Source organism: Carcharodon carcharias, chromosome 28 (assembly GCF_017639515.1).
Source record: "Carcharodon carcharias isolate sCarCar2 chromosome 28, sCarCar2.pri, whole genome shotgun sequence".
Taxonomy (NCBI): Eukaryota; Metazoa; Chordata; class Chondrichthyes; order Lamniformes; family Lamnidae; genus Carcharodon; species Carcharodon carcharias.
In genome coordinates this window covers 7230874-7238677 of record NC_054494.1, presented here as the reverse complement: position 1 = coordinate 7238677, position 7804 = coordinate 7230874, and the positions used below count along the sequence as shown (strand labels likewise).

General features: G+C 44.1%; 1 protein-coding gene across 2 annotated transcripts in view; it reads left to right on the top strand.

Moving 5' to 3' along the window:
* The first annotated feature begins 3016 nt into the window (after nt 1-3016).
* Nucleotides 3017-7804, top strand: part of LOC121270932 (fatty acid-binding protein, intestinal-like) — a 175550-nt gene continuing 170762 nt past the window's right edge. Inside the window, exon 1 of one of the 2 annotated variants that reach the window (XM_041176555.1) lies at nt 3017-3166. The gene's annotated coding sequence lies outside the window, so the exon portion shown is untranslated. Of the gene's footprint in view, nt 3167-7455; nt 7709-7804 lie in introns of those variants that run through there. The other variant, XM_041176556.1, reaches the window with a different exon arrangement.

Below are 7804 nucleotides of genomic sequence, written 5' to 3'. Positions count from 1 at the left end.
CCTTTTGTCTCTTTACTTATCCCATTCCATCTTCATTCATCGTACATTATTATCCCTTTTGTAATTTAATTTCTCCTGCCTTCTTCCCTATCATAGGTTCTCCCTGCTCCCCACCATCCCCCCTTTCCGTGCCTCTGGACTTGCCTAAAGCCTATGACATCTCTAACTTTTCCCAGTTCTGATGGAAGGTCGTGGACCTGAAACGTTAACTCTGTTTCTCTCTGCACAGATGCTGCCTGACCTGCTGAGAATTTCCAGCATTTTCTGCTTTTGCTTAAGGCTTCTCCATGCTGTTGCAATGAATCAACCAGGTCCTAACAACTCAGGTACAGAGTTTACTTTTCATCGGATATATCGTTACAAACTTGTGCACTGTGCAGTCTGTCAGATCAGAACACCTCCAGGTTCAGTTGTTACTCTATGTTGAGTTAATGTGATGTTGTGTCAGCTTGGTTCAATTGGTAGCAGCCTTACGACTATACAGTAACAAACTCTAATCCAGGATTTAAGCGCTAACTTTATATTGTTGTACTCAGGGAGTGCTGACTTGGCATTTTTTTCAGATGAGATGTTAAACCGAGGGCCAAGGGGTTTGGAGTGAGTGTAGCAGGCTTGACACTATTTGATAATCTGTTCAATTTTATCATAAGGTGAACAATTACCATTGGACTAAGCCCCTGCCTATGGAGGGGGATGTGCAGTATGATTCCTAGTAGTGATGAGCTGGCCTGTCCAACATTTAAGCTGATATTTAACAGATACCTTGGGGATGTTTTGATCATATTTCTACATAAAAAATTGGGGACAAAAAATATTTTTAATGTTACATCATTCACATATTTGAACAAGTTAAATAACAAATTGGGTGATCAGTAATTAAGATGCGAATGAATGAGGCTTTGAGGATATACGTAAGTAATTCATTCACCTCCCTTTACAATCAAAATACATCTCCTTAGCCTGTTGTGTTGGGAGGCCATTGGCCCCCATGTCTGGCTGTAAACAGTTGGATAGAACTGACTCTGAAAGAAATTTTTAACAAAGAATTTACATAAAAGTTACAACATATAAACAGGCCCATCAGCTCGGCTTGTCCATTGGTTTTAGCAGCATGGAAATCCATGTGTCCATTATGTTCCCATATCCCTTTTACTTCCCTTTCCTTTAACCACCTATCTAACCTATTTAATGCTGCCTTGGTCTCCACTTCAATCATTAGCTCAGGCCCATGCATCCCACAGCCTCACAGCTCTCTGTAGAAAAACGCTCCTCCTGCTCTTTGCCCTAAACCTCTTACACTTAATCTCATTTATACATCTTTTTCTGCTTCTATCTACTCTTTCCCATCCCTTAATCTTAAACGTCCTCTTGAATCGCCTCAGAATCTTCTCTAGATGAATAATAAAAAAAAGCTTTTCTTCATATTTGTCCACACCATCTGTGCTGCTCACTTTCTCTTTCCTTAACATCTCCCCCCTACTGAGGAGCCCAGAATTCAACACAGCCTTCCAACTGTCATATTGTATGGAGACACCATTACATCTCAACTTTTAAATTCCATATGTCTTGTCGTATTAGTATTCCATTTGCTTCTTTATGGCTTTATCTACATTAGGCACTGCCTTTAGTGTTTTGTGAATCTGAACTCCCCAAAATGCTCGACTCCTCCACACCTCCCAGCTCCGCCATTCAAATCTAAAGAGAAGTCATTTTGTGCAGGCAGCCAGGCTTTTAACTAGAGATCTACAAGGGCTTTCTCTGAGGCTAAGAGGTCAGAAGTGATGGAGAGAGAGTTAGAGGTAATTATGTGTAAATCAGGTAAAATGACTGATTTGGGGTGTGGAGGCACGTTCTTAACTTTGAATCACTACAGAAACAATTGCTCTGTTTCAACCAAGTTAGTCCAATGGTAATTGCCACGCTCTATGTCCACCTTATGAAAAAATTGAACAGATTATCAAATAGTGTCAAGCCTGCTGCACTCCCTCCAAACCCCCTGCTCTTCTCTGAAATAATGCCCTTCAGCTGAGAGAACAGGCAGGGCCTTGGTTTAATATCTTGCCTGAAGGATACTTTCAGATTGTAGTTCAGCATCAGGCTAGGGATTTAAGCTTGAGTCACTGGAGTGAGAGTGAGAGGTAAGAGCTTTACTCACTGAGCCACATCTAACACGCTACAGCGCTGCTCAGGCCTCTCTCTGGGGATATGGGGTGAGTGGCTCAATCAGCCTTAACCACCCAACCCCACCATGCCCCTCCCCCACCTCCTGCCTGGAGTCCACCCAGAGTGAAATTCAGTCCTAAAGTGCCTTACAAAGGAACTACTCGATTGTAGAATAAATAAGGGTTTATAGAGCTAATTTTTTTTTCTGACTGATCATTTGCTCAGGTCAAGAACTTCTGTTTGCTCCTGGTGAACATACATAAATACGAATTGGGAGCAGGAGTAGGCTCTAGTTAAAAGAGATCTTGCTGTGTACATGTGAACTGCCGCATTTGCCTACATCACAGTCAGTGCCCTTTCAGAGTAATTTCTTCACTGTAAAGCACTCTGAGATGTCCAGATAAGGCAGGAAGATTCTATCTGTGTGCAGTGCTGTCCTTCCATTCTGTCTGCTGGGATTGGAGTAGATATAACAGAGATTCCACAATAAGGTTAAACTGCAATGTGACGCTCATATTTAAATACATATTTCTGACCGCTGCCATTCTCTCTTATGCTAGAGTGCTGGGCTTCAGTGCACAATGTTAAAGTTAGTGTTGCTAGCCTTTGCTCTCAGTTGGGGAACTGGCAGAGTCTGTATTAAAAAGTTAGTCTCTATTTTTCACTCCTTGCCTCAGAATATTGATTGATGGCCAATGAAGCTTGTCACTGATTGGTAGATTCAAGTTTTGGCAGCTCCCTTCACTCACAGAGCTCCCTCATACCTTTGACTTATCTGATATTGTTTCATTGTACAGGGCAGGCCAGAACTGGTGCAGCAATATTCTCAGGTTTAGATGTCGCAATGCGCAACAATACATTGTATATGTGCCGACACAACAAGGAAGCTGCAGATGAATCAGGAGGCGGATGTGACAACTTGTATATGAAGATCAGGTGTGATGGGAAACCTGCATCACCTCATATTTCGCCACAGAATTTGGGTGTAAACAGCAGCAAGGAGGTGAGTGTTGTCTATTTCAGAACTAATTCTTCCTGAAATGTTCAGCTCTGAGTACTTGGGAGTTGAGGGATGGAAAACTGGCCAGGTCGCCAGGAAAAACTGTCTTGGTTTCTTTGAATTCACATCATTGGATCTTTCATATTGGCTTCAGAGGGCAGGAAGGGTCTCAGTTTAACACCTCACCTGAAAGACAGCATCTCCAACAGTGCAGCAGTCCCTCAGTGCTATATTGACTGCCACCGTGGATATTATTTGTGTTTAGGTTACTGGAGTGGGACTAAAGGAAAGCATGCTCCAGAGCCAAACTCACCTTTACGCATATTTACAACCAGACACTAGTAAGTAGGGAGGGGACACCAGGGAGTGGCTGAGAGCAGGAAAGATGGTGAATTTTCCTGTCTGAGATCACCAAACTGTACAGACACTGGGGATGAAAGCCAGGACCTTCACTGCAGGGGTGGGGGGGGGGGGGTGTGGTGTGTGTGTGTGTGTGTGTATGTGTCTGTGTGTGTGTGTGTGTGTGTGTGTGTTTGTCAGCCCAGCCTTTAAGGATAGTGTCACTGAAAGTACCTGACAGGCAGACATAGCAAAGCACCGACTGGCAATAATATTCCTGCTGATTCACTGAATCACCAGGTTCACGTATAGTTATGAATATCAGTACCACAGCTTCAAGTGTGCAAAAGGTAACCACTGACATTCAATGAGTGGCTGCTTTTCCACAGTTTAGCAGTGTGTTGGGCAGTGTGATTAGTTGTGTCTGCACAGCTTCAACTGAATAGAGATCAATCTGGGGGATGGGGGGTATTTGGGGGTGGGTAGGGGGTTTGGTGGGCAGATTGTAATATTCCACAATGCTGCAATATGAACATTGTCCCTGCAGGTTGCTTTATTTGCATGTCAGTAGTGAGCTACTCCAAAGACACTGTTCCAGTGTCTGGAATCATGAATCATGCTAAGCTGAAGGTCCTGGTGTCTGTACATAAAAGCAAAATACTGCAGATGCTGGAAATCTAGAACAAAAACAAAAATACCTGGAAAAACTCAGCAAGTCTGACAGCATCTGCGGAGAGGAACACAGTTGACGTTTTGAGTCTGTATGACCCTTCATTAGAACTAAGGAAATATCGAAATGAGGTGAAATATAAGCTGGTAGAGGGGGGGTAGGACAGGAGAGCTCGATAGAGGGCCAGTGATCGGTGGTGGCCAAGAAGAGATTGCCAAAGATGTCATAGACAAAAGGACAAAGGGGTGTTGACGGTGGTGATATTATCTAAGGAATGTGCTAGTGGGGACATGAAGGGTAGCAAGCAGGACAAGCTAGTGGCAAATGGCCCCAGTGGGAGTGGAGTGGGGGAAGGGATCGAAATGGGCTAAAACGTAGAGATGAAACAATAGATCAAAATAAATGTAAAAATAGGTGGGAAAAGAAAAATATATTTGTAAAAAAATTATAAATTATTGGAAAAAGGGGGATCGGAAAGGGGGTGGGGATGGAGGAGAGAGTTTAGGATCTGAAATTGTTGAATGCAATATTAAATCCAGAAGGCTGTAAAGTGCCTAGTCGGAAGATGAGGTGTTGTTCCTCCAGTTTGTGTTGAGCTTCACTGGAACAATGCAGCAGGCCAAGGATGGACATGTGGGCAAGAGAGCAGGATGGAGTGTTAAAATGGCAAGTGACAGGGAGGTCTGGGTCATGCTTGTGGACAGACCGAAGGTGTTCCGCAAAGCGGTCACCCAGTCTGCATTTGGTCTCTCCAATGTAGAGGAGACCACATTGGGAGCAACGAATGCAGTAGACTAAGTTGAGGGAAGTGCAAGTGAAATGCTGCTTCACTTGAAAGGAATGTTTGGGCCCTTGGACGGTGAGGAGAGGGGAAGTAAAGGGGCAGGTGTTGCATCTTCTGCGGTTGCATGGGAAGGTGCCGTGGGAGGGGTTTGAGGTGTAGGGGGTGATGGAGGAGTGGACCAGGGTGTCCTGGAGGGAACGATCCCTGCGGAATGCTGCCAGGGGTGGTGAAGGGAAGATGTGTTTGGTGGTGGCATCATGCTGGGGTTGGCAGAAATGGCGTAGGATGATCCTTTGAACGTGGAGGCTGGTGGGGTGATGAGTGAGGACAAGGTCTGTACAGTTTGGTGATCTCAGACAGGAAAATTCACCATCTTTCCTGCTCTCAGCCACTCCCCGGTGTCCCCTCCCTACTTACTAGTGTCTGGTTGTAAATATGCGTAAAGGTGAGTTTGGCTCTGGAGCATGCTTTCCTTTAGTCCCACTCCAGTAACGTAAACACAAATAATATCCAGGGTGACACTCAATATAGCACTGAGGGACTGCTGCACTGTTGGAGATGCTGTCTTTCAGGTGAGGTGTTAAACTGAGACCCTTCCTGCCCTCTGAAGCCAATATGAAAGATCCAATGATGTGAATTCAAAGAAATCGAGACAGTTTTTCCTGGCGTCCTGGCCAGTTTTCCATTCAGAAACTGAAACCTATATAAAAATAATAGTTTATTGTCATTTTGCTGTTTGCGGGATCTTGCTGTGCAAAAGATTTGCTTTAACGTTTCTTACATTACAACAGTGTTTACACTTGACAGGGACTGCATTGGGTGTAAAGAGCTTTCAGATACCCAGAGGTCATAAAAGGTGCTATATAAACACAAGGTCACACACAGTCACTCCCTTTGACAAACTCCCTGTCTTTTCTATGAAGATATAAAGATGGCCTGTCAGGTCTGCTACCAGATAACCAATATTTGGAATTAGAGCCATTGTATCCAACTCACGTTCTGCCAAGTTAGCTGATTTCAGCCTGGACAACCGTGAGGTATCACGACTGACCCAGTATTCCTGGTCTGGGAAAGAGAAAAATCAGCCAGAACTCCCATTCCAACAGGAAAGGTCATGTGGGTAAGGCACAGATACGATGCTTTCCATCGTGGAATAGTGCATTTACATAGCACCTTCCAGAACCTCAGGGCATCCCAAAGTGCTTTACAGCAAATGTAGTTGTTTCTGAAGTGCAGTCACTGTACTAAGGTAGGAAAGTCTCCTTTGACTGTAAGGGTTCTCCATCAAGGAAGATGTTAGTTCATTATTAATTGTTGATTTCACTCAAGAGAGGGCTGATGTGGACCAATGTCACAGCAGTGCACTATAGATGTAAAGCAGCCTTTCTGTCACTAATTTACTATTTAATCCTGCCGATGCTTTTGTCTCGAAGTTTTTTCTCACACTCTGTCAGGATGGGTTTGATGCCACCATTCTCCCAGGCCAGGGATCCCTGGAGCTAGTCAGCAAACAGTAGAATGAACTGCCGGACGTGACCTCGCTCTTTGATTCCCGCTCTCAGTGCCCACATATGCTTCCTAGGAAGATGATGTGCCTGTGTTAACTCGCTCACGACTTGGTGCAGGGCAGTTCAGGGACTGAGCAGAATGAAGATTCAAACCAATAAATATCAGGGCTCTGACACAGGGTCAGATTCCTGTTAGTCACAGATTGTAAATGTATTGGAGGTTACTTCGCGAGCAATGCTTTACTGATGTTGTTCCAAAATATTGAGCTCTACCTTAAAGGAACCACTTTATAACAAATCCTGTAGCCTTTTGGTTGTGCAGAGTTATCATACTCAAGTGATGTAGTGACACCCTTCAACCACAGCAGTGTTTACCAAAGAAACATTCTGCTCTGTTGAACAGAGTATGAAGTGATCACCTGGTGGCACTAATGCTCAACAACTGAAGCCAGGCACCTCCTCTCGGTCCTTGCAATTTGTGGGAGCCGTACAAAAGCCTGCACTGCTTAAAGCTGATGTGAATGAGATGGGTTAATGAATTAAAGTCAAGTGTATTATTTTGGCACACCTAAATATTTTCAATTTTCTGGGTCAGGGTCACCATGGGGTCGAAGAAGACACACCCAGTGTCAAAAACAGGGAAGACCAGTCCAGTGGGGCAATAGCAATTTGAATCAATTGCTTAACATTGTGCCCTGTGTTATGGACAGAAGGGGGTCAGTTCAAGCAGCACTGATTCTTCTTCTTACCACCCGCCCTTAAACAGAAGATGTTTTAAGTTTTTTTTTAGAATAGGCAGTGGCATATTTCCCACAGCAAGCTAGAGTTAGGATGAACTCAGAAGGTTAGCTTATTGCGCACATTCAAAAAAATTGTGAAGAGGTATGTCCGCAACTTCCCACTTATACTGTAAAGGGAGGGATAGAGAAAAGGAAGTTATCTTGTACAAGGACCACAGAGAAAATGAAATATTGGTTTGTGTGAATTCCAGAGTCCAGAATCAAAGTCCAATGAGGAATTCTTTCACAGAGGACAGTTGGCTGAAGATTGATGGTGTAAGATTTGCTTTTCCGGTGGTGTCGATGTCCCAAATTGAAGCAGGCATGCAGAGATTGAATTAGCTCTGTAGGTGATAGTACAAAATCTTCCCAGCAAAGTCAACTTAGACGGGGGCCAGTTGTCCAACTTGGCCAGAGCTTTCTTCTGTCTGGCCAGCCAATCGAATGTTAAAGCAGCAAACTAGGGTAAGCAGTTCAGAGAGTAATAGTAATCTGTTCAGCAAGCCAGAATCTTAGGTCATGTGACCTTACTTCTCCACGGTGACTTCAACAAAGTTGTGT